This window comes from Taeniopygia guttata, chromosome 13, assembly GCF_048771995.1.
Source record: "Taeniopygia guttata chromosome 13, bTaeGut7.mat, whole genome shotgun sequence".
NCBI lineage: Eukaryota > Metazoa > Chordata > Aves > Passeriformes > Estrildidae > Taeniopygia > Taeniopygia guttata.
The window spans coordinates 14172510-14197444 of NC_133038.1; the positions used below are offsets into that span (position 1 = coordinate 14172510).

The 24935-nt window shown below is 40.1% G+C and overlaps 1 protein-coding gene across 4 annotated transcripts in view; it reads right to left on the reverse strand.

Annotated features, from left to right (window-relative positions):
• Positions 1-24935, reverse strand: part of SLIT3 (slit guidance ligand 3) — a 473826-nt gene that overhangs the window by 307105 nt on the left and 141786 nt on the right. Inside the window, exon 1 of one of the 4 annotated variants that reach the window (XM_072935367.1) lies at positions 2737-2971. The exons of the other annotated variants lie outside the window; for them this stretch is intronic. The gene's annotated coding sequence lies outside the window, so the exon portion shown is untranslated. Of the gene's footprint in view, positions 1-2736; positions 2972-24935 lie in introns of those variants that run through there. 4 annotated transcript variants of the gene reach the window in all.

The following is a 24935-nucleotide window of genomic DNA, read 5'->3' on the forward strand; positions in this document are numbered from 1 at the left end:
TTCTATATGAACTCCATGATGCTTCTGTCACACAGGAGGACAAATATTTCACAAAGATCACAAGTACAACATGCAATACCCCTACTGCTTGATTCCCTCTGTTAGACTGCTTGTGTTTTCTTCCTCTAACAGTGAATTTCACAATTATTCCTACCAGGTATTTAAGCTCAGCACTCTGCATGTTTTCATGCAGAAGAGGTGTGATGTACCATCTTTATGCATGGAAAAATTGCAGACAGCTTGGTCTCACCAACAGAGTGTGCTGTCAGTTCGTTATTAGATTGAGGGCAACACCATTAACAGAGAATTTTTTTTATTATTTTATCTGGTGATCTATTGCAATTACCCCGTTCTATAATAAGATGTTTAAATAGCTATCTCCACTTAAAACAATTGATTTTCACAGCATCTGCTGCAAAATGCTGTTCTTGGCTCCGTCCTGCCTGGCTGATGATGCACAGTGCTGAGCTGCACAACTGTTTCTGTGCAAACCCAGCTCTTATTTACTTTGGGGGTTTCTGTTTCTCTTTAGACTCTGCGTGGGGAAGGCATGGGAATCACAAACAACACATTTGGCAACTCTTCACATCACTGATGCTTAAAACAACCAGCCCTAGCCACAAAAGTATCCTTGTGTAGACTATTTTCTCCTCAAATTGAATAATTCTAAGATGGGTACTTGCTCAACTTGCACCCTACCATTTCAGCTCATTGTATTTTCACCATGTACAACATGAATATATTTATTACTGAAGTTTATTACTAAAGCAATCACTGTGGAAAAAGTCCAGGATAAAAGATATTCAAGAAGAGAATCCTGCTCTATTTTCTGTATACCTTTGGTTCTGCTTTAATCCAGAACTTCTTTTTAATATTTAAAGAGATCTTGAATAGATTTGATGTTATTGCAGTGACAAAGTGTTCCTCAGATTCATTTTCAGTGAACTCTTAACACCACAGTCCAGCAAAAAAAAAAAAAGAAAAAGCTCTGTACTCTTCTCACTCTTCTCATTGCACTTGAATGCAAACAAGACACACATAAAACAAACCCTGAAGGTCTCCAGCCAGAAGCCTGCATAACCCATTATCCTTATATTCCAACTTCCCTTTCCTTGGAAATTCATTCTTCAAGCAGTCATACATTTGTAAGTATAACCAAAAATACATTTGTTTCTATTGATGTAAGGCACTCAGCAAGTGGCTTCCCCCTGGTCTGTGTGCTCACCACGGCTTTGAGAGCAGGCTCCGAGGCATCTGCTGAAAGAGTCAGAGGGGCTCCAAAGGAAACTAATCCACCAGACATCTGTACCTTGCTCCCGACCTGACACGCAGGAGACACTTACATCTGCACAGAAATATTTATGGGCACGCTCAGAAAAGGCTCTCACACACTGGGAGAGCTCCTGGGTGAGCAGCTGAGCTACTGCACCGAGATCCTCTTAGCACAGCTCTAACTGCCTCTGATAAACCTCGTGCTCAGTGGAACAGGCCACACAGGCTCCATCCCAAAAAAATCATGGCTCTATCCATGGAAATTCGTCCAGAGAACTAAAGGAATTGAATACATCCACTGTTAATGTAAACGAGATGACATTAACAGAAATGTAAAGCAAGATACACAACAGGAATTTCTGGGGAAAGCACGCTATGGGCAGGGTCTGTCCCTGTCCAGATGTATCCAACAGCACCACACAGTTTGCCCAGCTAGGAAAAACATCTGAAATACTTATTTTTGCCAGTTTAAAGAGGATTAGTAATACTCATATACAAAAATTTTATAAAAGGAAAACGCAAATGAAGACAGCAGTCCTCATGCTTGCCTGACTTCCTCTGCACCTCTCAGAACCAAGTCCCCCAGTCCTATTTCATGGCAGAACCTATGAAACAAATCATCACTTCCATTAAATGCAAGCAAATGAAATTAATCTTGCATTGAATTATAAATATTTGCTGAAACTGATAATTTAATGCAAGGATTCTCCAATTTCCAGGCCAGGAGAACAAACACTGATGCTATTTAAGTAAAAATTCAGATGCACAACATTCTGTATTAAACACTGAACGATCATTCACTCATGCAGGATAAACAGTGCACGATCACTGATACTTTTATGCTCTATTAGCTGTATTCTCCAATGAGTATTGCACCACGGTTCAGAGGTGGCCAGAAATATTAACATCCAAACTATGGAATGCTTCAGTCTAACCAAGCTGAAAGGTCTCCCTCCTGGGGCTGGCTCCTTTCAAAGGTGATATTGATATCAGAAGTGTCAGTGCTATCACTGAACCTCCCTGCTGGAGTAACACCCAGCTCTTGGAGCCATCTGAACATCCCTAAAACTCAAATGGTATTTTCTGTACAACTGTCGCCGTCACTCCAGGCAAAAATGAACAAAAGAAAACAGACAAACCACCACCAATCAAACCAAACCAAACCACAAGTCCAATGACACATCATTTAAAATCACTAATTCTGCTCATTTCTATTTCAAAACTTGATTTTACTGCCTATAGTACCAGACTGCAGCATACTGAATAACAAAATATTGTACAAGTGCAATTACGGCATTCAAGGTGACTCATTAACACAGGAATGTGGCCTGAGTATCACAAATTCTCACATCTCTCCATTTAATCCCACTGGAAATGATGAGTGTACAAACAAAGAAAGAAATTCTTCAGTTATTTGCCTGCAGTTATTTGCCTCCCTGCACAATTAATCACAGAATTAGGTACCTGCTGGAATTCCAAGTGGCTGCTGTGACACAAGGAGCGTGGTGTGAGGTTCACAGCCTGCACAGGGTCAGAGATGCCATTCCAGTGCTGTAATTCCAGAGCAATGCTCCTGCCTGTGCATTCCTTACCCTGACTCGTCAGTCAGAGCAGATAACCATCGGGCATTGGACTCATTCTTTAAACAACATCTCCCAAAACAGATGGAGACAGCTTATGGAAAAAGTGAAAGATGGATTGGAAGCCTACTCCAAAAAAAAAAAAAAAAAAGTTATCATCCTACTAGGTTTGGATTAAAAAGTTGTATTTCATAATGAAATTCAAATGCACTGAGAAGGCAAGACAGTAATCCTGCTTGAGAAGGATTGCTTGGGAAATCAGTTCCCAACTTCAGAAATTAATTAGTTCAGAAACTAATTGAAATCCCAGCACATTACAAACCCAGATTCACTGGCCATTTCTGTTTCTCTCTGAATGAAAATGTGTCATTTCAGGAGGGTCACAACAAAGCCAACAAAGGAAAATGTAAGGAAATCTCTTCATACGATAAAAATGGAGTGACTAATGTGGATGACTCAGTTTAATTGCATGACTTTCAACTAAGTGTATTCACAGGGACAGAAATAACACTAAATTAAAAGGAGTATCTGGGAAAAATTATTTTGGATCAGTAAAATACTTATGCCAGAAAAAATGTCTGGGTTTCCAGAGCAGAATTTTGTTCCCAACTATATCCAAAACCAGCAGAAATTGGGTTTGTGACTCCCCAGGGCCCTACAGCCACTGGGCAATCCAGGAGATGGAAGGGAAGCCTGGATTGTCCCTTGTGTACAATGGAGCCAGCTCCAAGGTCAGTGGCTGATGGTGGCTTTATCCTGTGTGGTCTTCAAACCCCCTGAGGATGGAGACTGCACAGTCTGGGCACTCTGGGGTCCACAGCTCACCTGCCTGATTCTTCTTCTGGTTTTGTAGCAAAATTCAGAAGCTGATTTTTCACATACCATCTAACAGTATTTATTATGCTACACTACTCACAGAGCTTTACTGTTATCTGTCTTCTGTAGATGAGAAGAAAAGCAGCTCATATGAGTCTTCAGGTGCCAGATCTGAAGCAATTTGGGATGGACAACAGTTGGTGTAGCAATAAGAGCTCAATTAGCACTAATTTGGGTCTACTTAACCTCTTCATATGGTTAAACAGGGAGTAGAAACCCCAGATCTGTTATCTCTGGCCATCCCTGAGCATGTGAAAAAGAAATATCCATCATGTAGCCAAGAGATTTCAGTGCCATCAGGAATGGCAGAATTCCCTGGTGAATTCCAGATCCTTTCCAGTCATTCAGAAAAACACACAGTTCTACACCGAGACCAAGAAAGAGGAAAGGGAAGAAATCACCCTATGCTGCTATGAAATTCAGGAGTATGTGGTTAATGCCATAATATTATACATTTATTTATAATTTTATTTCACAAATATCATATATGTATTTATATATAATAAGTATGATTAAATTGCATTTCAGTTTTCTTCCAAACTCTTTTGAGAAGCTAAAATATCTGATATTATTCGACTGAATTATGAAGTAGCTCTATTTTTCCCCTCTTAATAGCTACCAAAACTTGGAAACACTCACCATTTCAGAATGAATAATTAAAATAATTCAAATGCAGCAACATACTATAAATCCACAACCATAAACTCACAATCCTTGTAGCTATCGCATTTGTCTGTGTGCACTGAAATGTAAAATAATGAAGTTGTGAATAAGATCATAAATTCAGTAACAAGTATAATTGCTAGTCTTACAGAAAACTATTAAAGTGGTAGGTTGATTTTCTTGTCATTGCCATTCTGCATTAAGCAAAAGAAAGAAAAAATAAAATGCAATCAATGTAATGATATTTGCAACAAGCATCTAATTGATTTTTCTGCCACTACTATAATTTACAAATAGTCCTGTTGTAATTGTTTGGTTTAACTGGACATATCAAACAAGTGTTCTGATAGTGATATTGATTATGACACATTTTACCCAAAGAGAAATTATTTAAAGACAAATAATGAATTCCATAAATGAAACACATCTAACAAAAAACCCCTAACATACACCAATAACACAATAGGAAAATAATGCCCATTAGTTTATTCTAATTTTTCATGTCACTCTCATCTCACTGAAATTTCAGGGAGCATCAGCAAGTGTAGGTCTCAGATTCAGTCAAATAGAAAACAGAAAATTTCTAACCAGGCAGAAGCCGGAGAAAGTTCTGAGAAAGAATGTAAATAAGTTCTTTATCTCTCTTGTTGTTCACATTGTTTATAGTTAAGTTCTATCACTGTGCGTTGTGCAGTCTGCACCAATGGTGTGAGTTGTTTTCACTTCAGGACCAATGGAGTTGGTCTGCACAAAGCTCTGTATAAAGAGCAATTTTGAAATAAATCAGAGTTCTATTCTCTTGCTTTCTGACTCAGAGTCTCTCCATTCCTGTCCTGCCTCAACAGCATCAAGCAGGCAGTACAACTCAAACAGTTTATAGGTCAGCACACTTTCAGGAAACACACTTTCAGGTTTTGAAAATTATTTTCCTTTTTAATGTGAGCACACCTAATCCATGACCCTCCATCCATTTTATTGCTCTTCCAAGAAAAGCCAAATGATTGCACCATATTCATTCATTCATCCATCCATCCATCCATCCATCCATCCCTTGCTGGGATGTTGGCATGAGCAGCTGGGGCAGCCCTTGCCTGCACGGGCCATGCTCTGAAGATCTTTTGTGCCTTGAGCCTGAAAATGAGCAATGCTCATGAACAATGGAAATTCATCAGTGACTGAAATACAGATCTTCAGAGAGACTTGGACCACCACCACATGAAAGAATTATTTTTCTTAACTAACTGAGAATTATTTATTAATTCTGAGCTGAAGCAATGAAATTTTAAGTCTTCACACAGAAAAGTACTGGTGTCTGGTTTCTCTCAATATTTATTTAGTGAGGTTATTGCCACCACTGAAAGCAAAAAAATGATCGATTTCTGTTGGTTTTTCCTCCTTTCTCTAGCACCTGGTGGTCTGGGACACAACATGGGCAGTGCACCCTCAGATCAGCAGGGATGCCAATGTTGGGGGCCACCTGTTAATTAGGAACATTTATCATTTCAGAGCTCCAGATCTCTCCCTGCTGGAGCCCCTCTGGAAGGATAATGAAGCTTGCTCCTGATAACTGCAATGTTCTGCAGGGAAAGGACAGATGGTGTCTTTTCCATCAGACTCACAAGCTGGTGATTATTTAGTTCTGCTCATTCTGGATTTCAAACCCCTCCATTGCTACCTGTCTGCTAGGATCTGAAGACAGATGAATCAGGTGCTCACAGTGTGGCTGGAGCAGGTGTATACATTCCAAAGAAAGATTTAAACAGACACTTTTGCTCCAAAAATTCTTGAAATGGTGAGAGTGAGGTGTTTATGCTCATATAAGTAAGAAGCTAAAAAAACAGAACCTGGTATTTGATGCTGACCTGTAAAACTACCAAGGAACTGCTTGCAAGTCCAACCAATTTTAATTACATGAGCAGACTTGCTATCTGAGCTGGCCTCAGCCTTGGAGTTATATCATCCATTATGTCAGGAACATCAACATCTTTCTAGTTTCACATTTCTCAACTTTCCAATTCAACCAATAACATGAAAGAACATTGAATTTACCAAACAACTGGGGCAATCCCAAGGAAAAATGATGACTCTGAGCTGCAGGCTAACCTCAGAAATTCAGTTTTGTTTGTTTACCTTCAATGTATCTAAGATGCTTCTCATGATACCTTGCTATAAACAAATAACTTTTCCAGTTGCTTTATGTTTATACCCAACCTTGACCCCTTGTAGCCCATAATAATTACAGTGCCCTATGATCATTACAGAACTGCAATAATCATAGACTGTATCTTAACTTCTCAAAAGAGTAAGAAGTTACCATCCAAGTAAGGACCCCATTTGTGGAAAACACTTGAGAGAAAACACATCCAGCTCAGTTCCACAAGTTGTTGTTTTTTGGTTTTTTTTTTTAAAGAACCCTGGGGTTTTGTATCCCAGATCCATTCCTTGAATATATAAATACATAAACACACTGGCAATGGCTGCACACACAGCCAACCCAGGGCAACACTGAGCCAAATGCTGCACCAGCAGCAATGCCACAGAACATGAAATCACTGTCAGAATGACTCTCATGGTTCAAATGACCCTTTTTTAAAATCTAATTCTCAACCACATTTTATTTTTCCTTTGGGAAAAAACATGTAATTTTAAAAATACTTCTTGAAAGAAAGCATTCTGGCAAACCACAGTTTTCCTGACTCAGTTTTGTAAAACCCAAGCATTGAATATCACACCTTTTTTCAGACAGTGAGACAGATATAAAAATGCAAGAAAAGAATAAAAATTGTTTGTGAAAATAGCTCCACTTCTCTCAGGGAAAACCCTTCCAACACATCTGCCAGTCTACTTACATAGGATGAGAATGTAATCTTCAGCTGGTGCAGAGAAAAACATTTTGTGAGATTATTCTGCACACAGAAGACATCTTCAGAAATTCCTGAACACAGGAAGGTAAACAATTGTCCCTGAACCCACTTTGAGATCCAACCCTTGGTTGCTTTGGCAGCCTGGTGACTGAGAGCAACTGAGACAAAAAGTTCTGAACTTTACAGCAAGAGCCAAGTGTGCTACAGCCAGTGCTCACTCTAAATTCTATTGAGAAATCCTTGAGAAAACTACATGGATTCTGCAATGTGGAAAACACCTGATAGAAAACACATTCAGCTCTGGTTTCACAAGGTTTATTTTAGAAAGAACCCTGGTGTTTTGTATTCCAGGTCCATTCCTTGATACCCACTGGCAATGGCTCACACAGCCCCAACCAAATTTGTCCAAATTTGGACAATCTAAAAATTTTTACTGACTGTTTCTTCCCAATAAGAACACATAATTTCCCTCTTTTTAGAGAACATGCCTCATCAATACGAAGAATTTATTTTGGCAAGCATGGAGTTTAACCAAAAGTTTTTCCTTTTGTACAGGAATAACTAACTTGGTTCTTTAATCAGTTCAGGAAAGTGAGTGTTACTGACTGACTGCAGCAGTTGACAAGTGAAATACAGTAAACAGGCCCATCAATAGAGGAGAATCAATACAATTACATTTTCCCAATATTTTCTTGGAAATGTAACACAAAAGGGAATGAAAATTTTTTGTTAAGGAGGATTGCTGAAATACTTATTGAACCAACAACTGGTTTTGTTTGCTAAGCTAAATGACTCTTTCACATATGTTTTAACAAAGTCTAGCTGCATGCTAATTACACCTATCTGGTTTGCATTACCCAGTTAGCATTTCTTCCATGCACATCAGCAGAGCTGGCCTTTGTTAATTCAGAATACTTCATCCACAGATATTAGCGATCACATCAAAAACCTGTATTGAAATTCTCTGACATTTACATTTCACTGCTCACTGACTGTCTGAGTGTCTTCATCCCCTCTGCCTGATGAACAGCCAACTCAGCAGAGTCTGGACATGCTCACAGCAGCTGCAGTGCTGAGAAGATGCCCTACAGCAATACTCTGGGGTCCCCATTTCCTTTGATAGCAGCATGGCACCACGAGTTATCCCACCAAAGATCAACTTATTGTATTTATAGAGTCTTTCCCTTTTCAAGCCAAAGTTAAATGAAGTTGAAGGCAGCATCTAGAGGACAACCCATAGTCACAGCCTTAAAGGATTAGAAGAAGCCATTGTTTTCATGTCAGACATGTTTTTATAATACAGACCCTGTCTGTTCTTGTTATTTCATTTTCATCATCACACCAGCTTTTCAGCAGTCAGCCGACCCTTTCCAACACCACAGTTTTAAAGGCTCATAAACATTATCTTTATTATATTAAGAGAGATTCAAAAATTGTAAAACAGATGTGAAGTTGCCGCTGCCAAGAGCCTACACAGTGTGATTCAATAGGATGTGGGTGCTGTAAAGTGCTCAAGAAAAGTCATTCTAAAACTCTGAGTTCAACTTGCCGAACAATCATTTTCATCTAGGAAAACAAAAGCTTAAAATAAACTAAGAATTCCCATCTGCACAGGACTAAGAGTGATCCAATGCCCTGACTGCAGACCCTGCACAAAGATGCTTCCATTGACAGGATCTGCAGACAAAGGAGCGATAAAAAAACAAGGATGAACTTTTGTCTTTGTTTCTAAGGAACTTGTGTAATGGAACAGCATCTCTCAGATGTCCCCAGTGAGGAGAAAACACACAAAATCCCACCATTCACTGTGTGTAGTAGCTACAAGTTGGCCAAGTTTTCCCTTCACCCCACTGGCAGGCTCGTGGGGGCTAAAATTCCTGCCAGCCATGAGTCCATTGCAGCAGATCAGCTTTTCCCGTGTGCTGCTCACATTCCCCTACCTCCCTCCCTGGGCTTTGCAGAAGTTCCTTCCTTTGGCTACTCCTGGAGCACTCAGGGCTTTTTCTGCTCACCGTTTGGAGCCAAGACAATGCTTTTCCCACAACACAGAATTGATCCATGTGGCATCAGGATTTCTTTTTCCATGTCCTCTCAGCAGCCAGTAGCTTTCTGTTTCTAGCTTCTCATGCAAAATCCCTGTGTGGTGATATCTGCAGGAGTTTTTATGCACGTGTCTCTTGGAATTAACCATATTCACCTGTAGGTGGTCAGCTTAACTTCTGAAACAGTTGAGAACTTTATATAAAACAAACACAGCGCAGTTTCAAGAAGCAGGCTTTCCCCAGGCAAGAAAAAGATTAGTCTTGGTTACTGGGTTGGGGACTTTTTGTTTTTCTTCTAGACAATCCTGTGCACCTTCTAGTGTATGTTCATAGACAGGCAACATTTTCAGTGGGTGTCCCCGAGGACAGATCGTCTCTGCTCCATGGAGCACCCTCCAGACACTCTGTGACACCAAAGGCAGCTTTCATTTCTTATTTAAAACCAAAGTAAACAGCAACATAAAATCCCGATATAACAAACTCACTGTGCAAGTCGGGATGTGCCTGAAGCAAAATTTCCTGATTTCCCTGAAAACATGCATTTTGCTCTTTGGACTGAAGCCATCTCTTTTTCTGTTGGCTCTGCCCCCTCAGGGCCATGCACCATTCAGCTGAATAACTGTAAGGTTCTCACTTGCAGGCAAGTAGGAAGGAGTTTAATGAATCACAACATTTTATTCATATTTTGCTTGGAGGAAGCATTTTCCACATTTTCTCCCTCTTAGTGGAGTTCAGAGAAATTCCACCCAAACTTGGTATAACTGCTTTATTGAGACCAAAAGTTCACTGTCAGATCCCTGGGTTTCCCTACCAACCAAAATGAAAGAGAAAAGGGGGCAGGGAAAAAAATGTTTCTGTGGAGTGAATTAACTAATGAGCTTGCTGAGGCTCACTGATTCCTCCAGAGGCCTATGAAGAGCAAGGCTGTGAATGGTGCTCGTGCACATAGACAACCACAGCTCACAAGCTCTGGAATGCTCTTTCACCTATTAAAAAATTCCTTTGAAATCCCTCCTCAGTGATTCAGGATTCCCTGAAGCTCCAAATCCCATTGCTCTTCAATGACAAAGAGAGAGATTTGAGGGAGACAACAGCAGTGAATGACACAGCCCTTGCCAGTTGCTTTTGTCATCTCAAGTAAAGGTTGGCAAACCAGGAATCCAAGCCTGGCTCCTCACAGTTGCTCCTTTGAGTTCTGCATTGCTCCTCCTGGGTTCGGAGAGGGGCAGGGGCAGAGATGGCATTTGGAGCCCCAAAAATGGCTATTTGAGGTAAACATGGCCAGTGAGGAGCAAAACTCCACTTTGACTGCTAAACTGGGAACTAGAATTATGAAAATACCTTCACAAAACAACAGAATCACTTCAACAGTAAGAGGTCCCTTACTGTGGCTCCAAGAAGTTGGAGAAAAGCCAAATGTGGCACAAATTCACTGAAGAACTGTGCTAACCTTACTGAAATGGAATGGAAAGGATGCAGAGACATGTATGGCTTAGATATATACATTTCCATAAAGAAATGTATTCACTTATTTTACTTCTTTCAAAATTTAATTAAAAGTTCAGAAATGTGGTGCTTTAAACAGAGGAAATTAGCTCGAAGGCATGTTCATTTGTCATATAAAAGGGTCTTTCATTAATCCCTAATTAAATATTTCTCCACACTTAAACCAATTAGACATACAAATAAAAATGAAAACACAAATATTTTCCAAGGAAATGCTATATGCAGCTCAAAGAAAAAAAGAAAAGTGTCCCGTTCTACTTTTCTTTCATTTTTCCTTCATTAATGCCTTTCTATCCAGGCAAGAGCTCCCGAATGCCCTGATGAACAATTTACTCCACATTTCCAAATGACACTAAAAATAAAGCAAAGAAGCATTTGCTACCTTAGAAATAACTCTTCTTTCCAGAACTACTGATATAATTTCAGAAAAATTCTTACACTGAAGAAAAGAAAGGACTATGACAAATGTATGTGCAAAAATATACAACCAAATATTGTAGACAGGTGGAACAAAAGCTGCTGATGTTTACACATAATTCCTATATTAATTTTTTTTTTTTAACAGTGAAAATAATGAGCCTAAAAGAAGTAGAGAAGCTTCCAGGAAATTTGTGTCACTAGCAAATTTTTAATAATAATAAAAGCACAGTAAAAGCAAAGTGCATTCAGTACAAAAGAAGATTAAAATACCAACCCTTCTTTCACATTTTTCCATCTTGTTTTTACCTCAACAGATCAAACAAACTACATTAAAAGCATTATGAAGTTACTCAACAAACAAAATGCATGAAAAAACATGTTACAAAGAAATACATTTTATACTTAGAGAACAGCTTAGCATATGAGTGGGGCAAAGGAAAATTTCTGCAATAAATTTGATGCAAAGAAAATTCACAAGTATAAACCAGTTTCATATTATAAAATAATGAGATGAGCAGACATCTCCAGCATGAGGCTCATCTCTCAACTTCTTTTCTTGTTTGTGGGTTGCTTTTTTTTCCCCTTTACAAAATTTTCATCTTGAACTTGAAATTCATGACATGGATTTTATTAAATGGTAAAGCAATCTATGGCTGCTGCTCCCTCAATTCTCATGTCAGGGACCACAGGCAGGTGTGCTGGCACAGAGCACTTGGTGTCACAGGGCACTCAGGGGTATCAGGCCTCCTGTGTCACCCTCTAAAATCAGTTAAGAGTCATTATGTTTTATAGGAAAATACAATTTTTAATTCTTCTTTTTAAGGAAATAGTTTTAATTTAAATACAAAGCTGGAAGTGTAAACTTGTTCTGGTTTTAATTGCAATTTACATTCTTCACTTCCTTCATCTGTCCGTAGAAGAAAATCCATGTTCAGAAACACAGGTTTCCTAGTTTGTCCTTCCTGAAATTTCCTCAACTTCAGAAGGAGTTGCAAACAGCACAGAAAAGTAAAATTACTATCCTCTCTGTGCAGGGACACAGGGCAGAGCAGAAGGTACCTGTGAGCAACCAGGACTGGCCATGGACTGCATGTATTAACAAGCCAGAATCAACTCAACCTTTTTTTCCAGAAACTGTAGCATTTAAAAATTAAATCACATGTTGCTGTAAAGAAAACCAACCCTTTGGTACAGCCCTGTCCTTATTCTGGTCAGTGAGAAGCCTGACTCTGTTCCAGTTCGTTCTGTGTCACAGGGCACTCAAGGGTATCAGGCCTCCTGTGTCACCCTCTAAAATCAGTTAAAAGTCATTGTGTTTTATAGGAAAGTACAATTTTTGATTCTTCTTTTAGAGTCTTTTAGAGATGGGAAGAATCTCACAGCAGAGGAGATGGCAGAGCAAGCTGGGCTTCCACAGAAATCAAACCAAAACCCATCCACAGCACGACACAAGCAGCATTTCCTCCACCAGGCAGGGGAACAACAGTTTTATTCAATGATGTGCCAGCCTGCCCAGCCATCCTGCACACACCCCCAGAGCTCCACAGCACTGCACCACAGCTGGGGGGGAATGCTGCTCCTCCTGCACTCTTCTCCCTCCCCATTTCTCCCATCCTCATTTCTCCTGCATCACATTTTCTTCTCCCATCCTCATTTCTCCTGTATCACATTTTCTTCTCCCATCCTCATTTTTCCTGTATCATATTTTGATTCACTTCCTCGTAGATGTGCAGTGTCTCTCATGGGTGGCTCATCCCCAGCTGCTGTCACAGCAGCCCCAGCTCACAAGGGGAGGGGAGGAGGCTGAGCTCCCCCAGCCCCTCTGCAGAGTCCTCCTGCAGCAAACCCTTCCTGGCACTGCTGGTGCTGGGTGATGCTGACTGACAGCAATGACAGCTCCTGGCAGAGTTTGGCATACATGGGCATGCCACAAAAGCAAAGGGAGGCTGGGGAAGCACAGCAGCAATCAGCATTTAGACACGAGTTACCAGATATTTCTATTTCCTGTGTTAGGGAGAATGTAGGAGTGTGTCCTGAAATCTGGCTTTAGCTAGCAGGCACCATTTCTTACTTGAACTTAAATCTTTTGAAAGCGCCTTGAAATGTAACCAGAGATTGAACCAGAGGTTCAAGCCAGACAGGGCTTCTTCTGGATATTTCTAAATTATTTCTGGCACTGCTGTGCCATTGGTAGTAACAGCAAGCCGAAAAATAGAAGCATCTAAGTAGATACAAGAAGAAAACAGAAATGTTGCAAAGGATGAAAAAACACTCAGTAATGGGAGCCTTCCATGGAAACTGGAAAACATCACACCAGGAGGCAGGGCAGAGCCACATCCAAGGGTGCTGATGCCTTGGAGTGGCTACCAAGAACAGAGGCTAGGCCAGGTTAAAAGAATAAAGTAGGTATTTATAAAAGACCTTCTATAATGCACCTTGGACAGTCAAAAACCTCCAAGAGGGGCTACACCCAGGATGGACAAGGGTCACGAATTTTTCAGCCTATTTTAAGTTTGGTTAATTTATATATCAGGGGTTCATCCTTCAATTACAGCTTCAGGTAATGAAGTCATATTCCTCCAGTTTGCTCCCCCAAAATTCACCTTTGTTTATACTTTTTGAGGCCTAAGGCTCAAAAAGTGTAGGGTGTCCTTGAGTTTCAGGCCTAGAGGGATGATTTCATCTGACCAAAATGTGTAGACAGCAATGTCTTTGTAACATTCTATATGGAATTTAGACTTGTAGCCTAAATCAGTACAGGATTTGAAACATATAAAATCTCAAATCCTAAGGCATCAGCGTGAGCAGCAGCAGATCTGCACAGCTGGGCAGGGAACCCTCAAAGAGAGGAGCAACAGTTCCCCCTGAGCAGAGTGTGGCACTTGGGAAGTGTCAGCACCAGAGCTGCTCTGCAGTACTGACCACAGCAGCCCCAAACACAATGGCCTTGCAGGAACAGTAAGAATGAGCCTTAGTGGATTTTTTGTTTAACTTCAGAAGCAGAAACTGCAGGAATGTAAGAAAAAGAGCACCTTGAATTCTCAAAAAGGAGTTCAAAGAGGCAGTTGACACACAAAGTCCATAGTGGCACTGTTGAGAATTGAAAAGAATTTGTTGAATTTTATATTTGACTTCAGAAAGAGGTTCTCAAAAAACTTTTAACAATTAGTTACAAGCTGACTCAACAGATAATTTCCCATATTAAAAAAAAAAAAAAAAAAAAAAAAAAACGAAACAAAAAAATCCCAAAAACAAAAAAAAAAACAACCCAAAACCCAAGAAACCAAACTTCCTTTTTACACAGAGAAGTTGACCTCAGTCAACCCAATCCAGCTGGCTGGATTTTGACTGACAATATGATTTGAATGACATATTCCTGCAGGTTTTGGTACTCAGAATTGCCAAATTATTCTATTTCCAAAATAACACTACTAATACTTGAGTTTCACTGCCCAAAATTGAAAAGTAAAATGACGACACAGAAATATTTTACTGCTGTGAATGAGGACTGTGAGTTTTGGAAGCATTTCCTCTCCTGTACAAACCAGCCTGGCATGTTTTCCCTTCCCTGCAAGTCATTTTTCTCCAAGCCACACATGTAACAGAGGTGACACCATTCCTCTGGGGACACTCTCACAGCAGCCAGCAATTCAGGTGCAAATCAATCAGCAAATCATCTTACAAGCCAGTATGTACAAAAACCTTATCACATGAAAATGCACAACTGCCAAGCAGCCACGAGGTGCATGAGAACCATGTGTGCCATTTAGTGCATTGATTCCTCCTTTCTTTTGCAATTTAATTCCCTGAGTTTTGTGAATTGCATCAAAGGAAGTGCCAGAAACCTTACCCACCTTTTAGGCAAAGAACATGGAAAAATAATAACACAAAATATATTTTTTCTGCAGAAATTATTAAATGCCCAAATCATAATCCAGTATTTTCCACCGATCATCTTGAAACCATTTCATCATTCCAAAAGCAAGAGTGTAATCTTGTGCCACTTGCAAAGATTTAGGAAATGTTAGGAGAGAACATTTGTTTCGTTTCCATTCCGCAGGGACTTACACCACCGCTGTGTGTTCAGTGCACACCAATTTGCACATTAACATACAGTGACTACAGAGAAAGCAAGGAAAACTGAAAAGCTGCCTGGATTCTTTTCCTACTCTCATGTTTTGCTGCTGAGAAAATCACTGGGTCTGGCTTTGGGCCTGGCAATGATCCTGTCAAATTAATCAAAGGAACGACAAAGGTGCTGGAGTTGAGTAACACCAACAGGGGAACCCCTAAGGCTTCCTGCCAGATACAACAGGAGTAAATATGAAGAGTTAACATTCCAGGAATATGCCAAGTTTGCACTCAGTGAATAGCCAATACCTTGCCAGTCCCAGCCCTGCCAGCTCCCTTGCAGCCATCACATCATGTGCCTGGGGCAATTTCTCAGTCAAAAAACCACAGCAGCTTCTAACCACTCCTGGCTTTAACAAAATTCTTAAGGACTGGCTCATTTTTGCACTGAAAAATTCCCTTTTTCTCATTTGCTTTTCTTTCACACAATACCTATAACATGCTACTCTGAGCACAGCCTTGGTATTAAGGCTGTCACCAATAAGACATCTAATTAAGGCCAATAATAACCTTTCATTGAGGCCATGCCTAGAGAAAATACAATTTTTTACTCAGTAAGTGACACAACTGAGGAAAAAAACAAAACTATTTGTGTTCTTCCCAGTGGTATTAAGCCTCCTAGCTGGTATTTTTAGCTTTTGCAGTTTTAGCACAGGAACACTTAGCTAGGGTAACATTAATATTTGCTTCGAGACATCTAAAAGATATTTTCATTACTTTTCTAGTAGGAATACAAACATAATATAAAACTATGGGACAAAAATATTTAATATGTTACACAGTCACTGGTGCAGAAACATGACAATAAAGCAAGAACAGCAAAATCTCTTTCCATACAACATTTAATCATTGCAGTTTCAGGAAGTGCCCTAATCATAATCCATATAATGCTGTAGGAGTACGAAAGTGAGATTCTAAAGAATGTCTACAAAGTAGTTTTACATTTTGGTCTAAAATAGGCTGAGATATCTACCATAAAAACAGTAACCATCAATTAGATTTACCACAAATGTCAAACATATGTTTAAGCCAAACCAAATCCTATCACAACTGCGTTAAAACTCATGAGCAGACCAGTCCAATTTCATGTAAAACTTCATTCACACAACTTGTGATGCTTGCCTGAAGGAGCTCAGTAAATGAATAATAACAGTTTATAGCAAGTTAATGGGAAGCACAGCAAATTCTCCCAATCCCAGCTTTAAAAGCTGTCTCCACAGAGGGACTTCAAAACTCCGTGTTTCCTCAGGCAGAAGCTGTGTGTGCTGGTGCTGGCAGCTTTTGCACTGGTTCGTTTGACAGAAATGCAGGACAGCTCATGAGGTGTTGGAACTCAAAATGTCCCTCAGATATTTTTGGATGTTCCAGGCCCAGGTCAGAAGCATTTGAGACCCTGGCAGGCAGCTGGAAACAGCTGTGATTTTGGATTTGAACCATGGAATGATTTACCAACCTTGCAGGAAGAACAAGAAGTCACAAAAGTTTAGATATTGTAGTAGAAGTAGTCAGAAAGTAGAGGGAAGAATTTTTGAGTGCTGTACAGGGGGGTTTTAAGTCGTGTACAGGGGGGTTTTGGTTTTGTACATGGGGGTCAGAGGTTTTAAGATGGAGGGATTTGGCCTGTCCTGTCATCCCTCTTTCACTTCCTTACCTCCATGTTCTTGGTGATGTTGGCACTCACAGATTGGTTTAGAGTAGAAAAGCACCATTTAATATAGGTAATAGGCATTGGGGAAAAACTGTACCCATGTAACACATAATGTACCATATAAAAGATAGAAAAGCACCATTTAATATAGGTAATAGGCATTGGGGAAAAACTATAAACACTTAACACGTAATGTACCATATAAAAGACAGCAGCAGCCCTGGGCAGAGGGGGAGAGAAGAAGCAGTCGGGAGTCAGAGAGGATGTCAGGGTGTGTGTGTGCCTCTGCCTGAGCTGTGAGCAAACCACAGCAGCTCAAGGAGAAAATCTTTTAGATAACTTGCAATAAACTGCCTTGAGACTGAACAACAGAGACTGCTGAGCCTTTTTTTGAAAGCACAAGTTGGAGGAGAGATCTTTCCACCACACAGAGCCACCCCTGACCTAGAGGTGAGCCCCGGCAATGAGGAGCAGCACTGTCAATTCAGAACACAAAGTGGGTTTATACCCAGGCACGTTGGTGCTGTTAAAGCCACGCACACACCATGGCTGGCAGCCCACGCACAGCCAAATTTTACCTGTGCTTTTAATCTCTGCCACTCTGCGTTTTCTCTGTGGAAGAGTGAAGTACACAGGTGATGTGTTATTCCAACGTAAAGGTACTGCAAAAATAGCTGACAAAACACATAAGCACTTTAATGAGTTATTTGAGATAAAAATTTCAAAGTTGCAAGTCCTCAACATCAGCTGCTCATTTTTCTTCTTTCAGGAAGCATTAGAAATATTTGGTTTCCATACCATTCCCACTGCAAACCAACTATTTTCTCAGTGCCAGATCCAACATTCCTCGCAGCTTTTGAGGATTAAGTCACTTTTACTCTTTATCCCACACATGAAACCCCAAAATTAGTATAGCAAGCCAAGAAATCAATATTTTAGATAAAGCCTTATGAATGATGCACATAAAAAAACAAAGTGAAAAATAAATTTAAATAATGCATTAAAATTACATATAAGTGTTCTGATAATTGCACATTTATGCTTAGCAAAATATTTCTCCCAGATTCTCTTCCCACCCTATCTTGGAAACAGTTGTGGTCTAAGAATCTCTAAAGTCCCACAAATGGGGACTTGGCTTTGTGCATTGTTTATGAAAGATAATGACAGCTAATTATTCAACAGCATAAAACACAAAACTGAAAAATAATTAGTCAGAACTCTAAGAAAAGGTCCTATTATTGATTTTATACCGCCTTATTCACCCAATTTTTTTCAGCCTGGGCACTTGTAAGCATTTGGGTTTTCAAGTTTCTTACATCCATTAGAGCATTAAAGCTTCTTCTCTTCCACACGAAAGCTTTATTCATAGGTAATGCTTTGATTCTAGGGACAAGAATTTTATGAAATTTACTTCAGTAAGATTAGAATTAATATCACTGGATTTCTTTTAGCAATATTTACCTTTTTTGCTCTAGTGCTGATCCCTGTCCCACAGCCAGAATTGGCAGCAGGATGGATTTGGGAGCACAGGGATACAGCCCCTCAGCACTTGGGAGCTCCTGGTTGGGTTCTGTCCTTTCTTTCTTCCTTTTGGGGCCAGGAATGGGAAATGAGTTATCTCTGCTGCATTCCTGGCAAGCTAAGGGGGATTCTGTCTGAAGTCAAGGTATGGGGCTGTGATAACATGGTGACATCTGCCTGTATTGTGGGACTGGCCACACCAGGAACTCTGACTCTGCTTTTGTCACCCAACATCACAGACACTTTCTCTGTTTTTATCCAGATATAGTTACAACTTCATATTGAGCTATGAGACTGTTTCAACCACACACAAGCCTGAGGTTAACGTGGGATTCTGCAGCTCTAATGGGTCATTAAAGTGATTATCAGGTACCAGCCATGTCTTGCAGCTTAACACCTATAGCTTAATAAAAGAAAGGAAAAAAACCCTCAAACCCCCTGAATTTAGAGGTACCACCTGTTGCTAATAGTACTTAAATTCAAATACCTCACCCAGTGTTTTGGTGTTATTATTCTAAAACCCAAACCCCAGAAGCAAACACGAACTACATTTCACATAAACAGCTTTTGCCAGCTGAAGTCCTCAAGAACAGGCTGCACAAGAGATAATTAACAGATACTGCCAGAAAGGTCCTGAAGATGACAGTGCCATGAAAAACCAACCTGGCAGCTGGAAGACACCTCAGCTTCAGCTGGGATATTGTGAAGGAGCTGATGAGCAAGGTGCACTCCCTGCTGTGACAGTGAGATTATCAGGGATCTACAGCAGTCACTGCTCATCTGTGCTCATCACAGCCTTTGGGAAGGCTGAATTACACAGTAAATCACACTCAGGTTCTTGTTTCTCTTTCATCTGAGGAGGAGAGACTGCTGGCCTTTCCCACCACCAAACTGAGCAACCTGCTCAGAAATGGGAAGACAAAACCCCTGTGTTTGACAGAGGAACACATGGAAGAACAGCTTAAGCCAATTCCTGACCTTTGCCTGCTGTGGGTGAGGGATAACACATTTGCACTGCAACAACTTCTGATCCATGAGCACACTGCTCAGCTCCAAGCCATTCGTGTGCTGCCAGAGTCAATTCATGTTACATGTGTTGCTCCAGCACTGGGAGAAGACAGGCTTGAAATGTTCCAGATGAAACAAAGCCTTCTTGTACAGAGAGAGTTTGATGTGAGCATCGGGAGAAAGGGAGAAAGCAACACCCTTCCTCATAAATCAGGGAACCTAACTTTCGGAAATTGCCTCTGCTTTAACAGGGATTACCAGCTCCACAGCTTTGTTGCCATATTCTCAGTGAATCACTGATCTCTTGAATAAGTTAAAGGACCTATTTGAAGTGGGAAAAGAAAGGAAGAGGAAATTTACTACTATTTTTCTGTCTCTACACTCATACTGAAATCTTTTTTTTTGCTGAGGCTTCAAATTTAATGACCATTTTTCACTAGGACATCTGAAGAGCAGCAAGTCTTCATCATGATTACTATTGTCAAAGAAATTACTAATAAAAGAAAGTGAGATTTTCTTCTTCCAAATCTGTTTGCATCTGATCACTGGAAAGACTAACACTGTACAAAAAAATCAGATAAACACAGGCCACTATACTGCATTTACAGGATGGACAAAAACTAACCTACCATCATCTATAAACCTTCAGTCTTCACACCGACCATTCTACTAAAAGGGATGCTTTTGAATTTGCAGGGACAGAATTTGGCCTGCTATCCCTGCAAAAATCAAGGGTGGTCCATGTAGCATTGAAAGATCTTTTGTTAACACACAGCATGACCTTGATAAGAGAACAAGCAGCCAGAGCTTTTCACACCCTGGGCATGGGGTTGGGTAGCCAAAACATTGCTGGCCCAAGATGTTCTACTGCCTGTGAACCACTGCACACAAAAGCAGCTCCATAAACCAACACCTGCCCATTATCTCACAGGGAATATTCTGGCATTTAACTGGTTTAATGGTCTAAAAGCAAAGCTGTTGCCTGCCATCACTGCCATTTCAGACACCCCATTCTGAAGACATTTATGGCACTAGATGTACTCCTTTCTAGAAACTTCACAGTGCATATCCTCATCTGAGACTGAAAGGTCAATTTGTTTGCCAGAATTTCTGCATTTAAAAAAATCTAAAAATAATCTCTTTTTCCCCTCAGCAGAAATGCTTTGAGATGACTTAAAAACTGCATAAGGGAGAAAATGCATTGCTCATAAAGGAACTACCATTGCCTGTATGTGTTCTATAGGTGCATCCATTAAAACATCCAGACTCACCTGGCTCTGGCAAGTCCTGGAGGGTATTTAGAAAAATATTTCCCTGAAGGCACAGGTGCAAATAGCCAAAACGAAAGGCTGCAACCTAAATATTTAATAAGTACAAAGCCACAGAAAAGGAGACTTCATTCAACATATTTTTTCTGTTGTTTTTACAAAAGAGAATAAATAAAACCCCCTTCCAATATTGAAGTATAAAATGCTGAATCATCCATTTATAGGACAAATTTATAAGTCACATAGATATTTTCATTTTGCATCAAATAAAGAGAGGGCTCCTTTTGCTAATATGGATTCCTCTCATTATTTCTATTTCCTCTCAGCATTTTCTTTTCCCCATCTCAGTCAATGAAATTTTACATACTGAAAACTTCTAAACTGATTTTTAATCCAAAAGGATATGAATCTTTAAAGTTGATGTGAGATGCAAACTGCTCACCTACTCCCATAAGTGGAAGAAGGAGGAAACAAACACCCACCACTTAGAGAAATAACACTCCTTTAGCATTAATTATTTACTACTGGCAGTCTGGGAGCCTTGCAGTGAAAGGTGTTCTTAATTACTGACGAGACAATGAAATATTCTTGCTGACAAGAATAAGATCCAATACTTACCATTAGATATTTGTGCTGCAATGTTAAAAATATATGGGGTTTTTAACAGATAATATATTCTTTGCAGATGTTTTGGCGTGTTTTTTGGTTTGTTTTTGGGGTTTTTTTGGGGGGTTTTTTTTTCTGTTGTTGTTTTGCACTTTCCCCCCCTCTTTTTTCCCCCCTTCTCTATTCTAGACTTTTAAAATTTGCTACTTTGGTTCGAGATTTCTGCTTTGACTGTGCAGTGTCCCTTGTTTGTTCACTGGTCTGAGCTGGTGAGGGCTCCTGGGGGCTTTAGAGCAGCCCCATGACCACTCCCTGCCCCAGACCTGTGCACTCTGCTGGGCAGGGCTCACCCCTTCCCAGGGAGGGCAAACTCTGCTCTTCCCTTGCTCTTCCCTACTTAATGGGAACCCTCTACTCACCACCCCCACACAAGCTGCCCTCCTTATGAATTCCTTTGGCATCTCAGTTCTGCTTCTCCCAGCAGATTTCATGCTGAAGAATGAACCAGTAGCACCCCTACACCTCAGGAAGGCCAGGGGGAACTGAGTTCTTCTCTCCATTAGATTCCTTCTTGATCACACAGGCTTAAATCCAGGATGTTTGTAATTTAGGAAACCTGGAATCCGGGGATGCTACACAAAGCTCAGTGTTCTACTGTGCAAGGTTGGGGAGTGAACCAGAAACACAAAGAAACCTCAAAGCCAGAAGATCCCTAGAATATATGTATTTCTTGTTGTTTCTGGAGAAAGCATAACTTGTGGGACTATTTTTGGTTCATCTTTTTCTGTGCCATGGACACCCGCTAAGAGACAACAAGCTTGGTGGGTTGACAAGCCCCTGAGTCCAAATGCTGACAGTGATTTATGAGGCAGCAAGCCCTGCAAAGAGTTCAGACTGTCCCCTTGTGAATTTTCTCTTAAGCCATGGAAAAATATAATTATAAGGAATATATGTTAGTAGGAAACTGTGGTCTGATGGTTCAATTACTGCTTTTACTACAGCATGCTACCAGAGCACATCGTCATATGTTAAAATTTCAGCTAGAGAATCTAAGTCATGTGACAAGTCTTATTTATACATGCTAATGATGCAATTAATAATCTTGATAGAACTGTTTTAGCAATCACAGCAGATATTTGCTATTTGCACACCAGGGGACCACACAGAGAAATCTGTAATCCTGTAGGAAGCAGAAAACACCTTTCCCCTCTATAAAGAAAATACAGGGATGTGTGTTGAGAGCATCTCGTGTGGTCTGGGCAGGAGGTGGCTGCAGCAAAAACAACTCAGCAGCTTCACATCCCCTCACAGCCAATGGCCACCTGAGCCCCACGGGAAATGCCTGGTGCTCCTCAGCAGCTCCGTGTCAGGGCTTCCAGTTACCGTCTAAAAAACATGAATATACAAGAAGGCAAAACCTTCTATTTTTAAATGTTGCTTGAAGCTTGGTTTGAACATCAGATGGGAGAACACACTGAGCTCAGTAAGCAAAAAGGGCAGTTGTAACTCTACTGCTTATGAAAATCAGCTGCTGAGTTATTTGATTGGCAAGCAACCACTTTGTGCCCAGTTGAAAACAAATGTTGACACAGCAATGAAACTTTACCTGTGGATTACACAAATATAACCTCCAGCACAGAAGATATAAAGCTCAAAGTAATCTGACCTTAGCAAAGGTCAGCAGGTAATAACCTCACACTGGAATGAGGAGAGCTGCAGCTGGAAGCCAAGACAGCAACAGGCAACTTTTAAAAGGAGAACCATAATGAAATCTGAGTATTCTTTTAGTAAAGAGTTCATTAAAATTTACATCAGCCACACAAGAGAAAGGTACAGGCAGCTGAAAATTCCTTTCTGCAGGTTATTTTTTAGCTAAAAGTATCTGCAAGATGCACTGCACCAAGCAGTGGCACCAGATTTAAATTTGCTTCAGAATATTTTCCCTTGGTATAAAGGTCAGCAGCAGAATAACACAAGGCTGATCCTGGCAGATGGATTCTCCAGAGGCTTTGCAGCTCACAGGTAGCATGGTGCAGTCATCTGTGTGCTTGTGATCCTCAAATCTCCACGTGCTGTACTGATAGAGCCCATCAAATATTATTTTAGGTACACTGCCAGATTGCACAGGGATATCAAGATAATTCTGTTTAGTGAAATTACATTAAATTATCTAAATAATTATACAGTCTTCCACTGATTCTAAATTGATAGGTCTTGAAATTTCCAACCACTGAAACAATTTGGTTGACCAAAGGACACGCCAGGTAGTAATTCTGCAGCATCCTAATTTAATGTAGAGGCAAAATGAACAGGCAGAGGAGACTGGAGGCAAGTGCCAGTTAATCACTAATTTAAGAGGAGCAAAATCACAAGCAACCACACCAAAATCAAAAAAGCATGTTCATATGTGTACTGGCAATAGAAATTTTCCTACTATAGATCAGTTAATTTTATGATTGGAAGTAATTTCAGATGCTATGCAGTTTTAGATACCATAATTTTTTTTTTTAAGTGTGTTTCAAGAGGCATAAAGATTGATTAAATGCATATAAGGATCTCAGAGAAGAGAAATACCAGCTTTCCAATAAAAAAATAAAAACTAATGAGATCCAATCCAGGCACATTCTGGATTCTGATAAAAAAGTTGCAAAAGATATAAAAAGTACTGCTCTATCTGTTTTGATAGATTTCAAAAGCAAGAAAACAGCCATAGAGTAGTAGCAGAGGGGCAAAAGGATGATAAAGATGCAACAGAAATGCCCCTGAGACATAAGGCCATGTAAGAAATGTGGAAATAATTACACTGGAGTTCAGTAAGTTCCCACTCTGAAGCTTTCCCTTAAATCAAGTGAGAACCAGAGGAAATTTCAGAAATGAAAAGGCAGGGGAAGAGGCTTTACAACACTGAAAAAAATCACAGAAAGATCACCTGCAGTAGGTGTCATTCAAAGAGCAGCTCTGACTCAGAATTACAAATACCTTGGCATATTTTTTTGTTTTTCACTACCTCAGGATAAGCTTCACATGTAACTCTACCCAACTGCTTTTAGCTCTTTAGAACAAGCACAACATTTCTGTATTGACAACTACAGAGCTCGAGTGACTTCAGCAGGAAACAACCAGAAGGTGACACAGGCAAAGACAATATTCAGAAGCAATTCAAAGGAGAAAAAGAAATAGACTCCTAAAATCTTGTTATTTAATTGGGATTAACATGAATCAGGATTAAGACATTTATTGGCCTAATACAGTGAAAACCTGCTGGTGTGGTGTCTGTGGAATTCAGTCTTACTACAAAATAAAAAAATGCATTTGAAGTAGCCAGTAAGTCTATTACTCAAGGTGACCTTGCTGTTATAGTGTGTTTTAATTTCTGAAAAGCTTTTTGCACAGTCCTTCACCAAAGACACTTGCAAAGACTAAGCAGTCACAGGATGAAAGGAAAGGGTCTCTGTGTGCATTAAGAATATTAAAAAGTGAAGCACAGAAGCAGGGAATAAATGGGCAGCTTCCCACTGGTGGGGGAACAG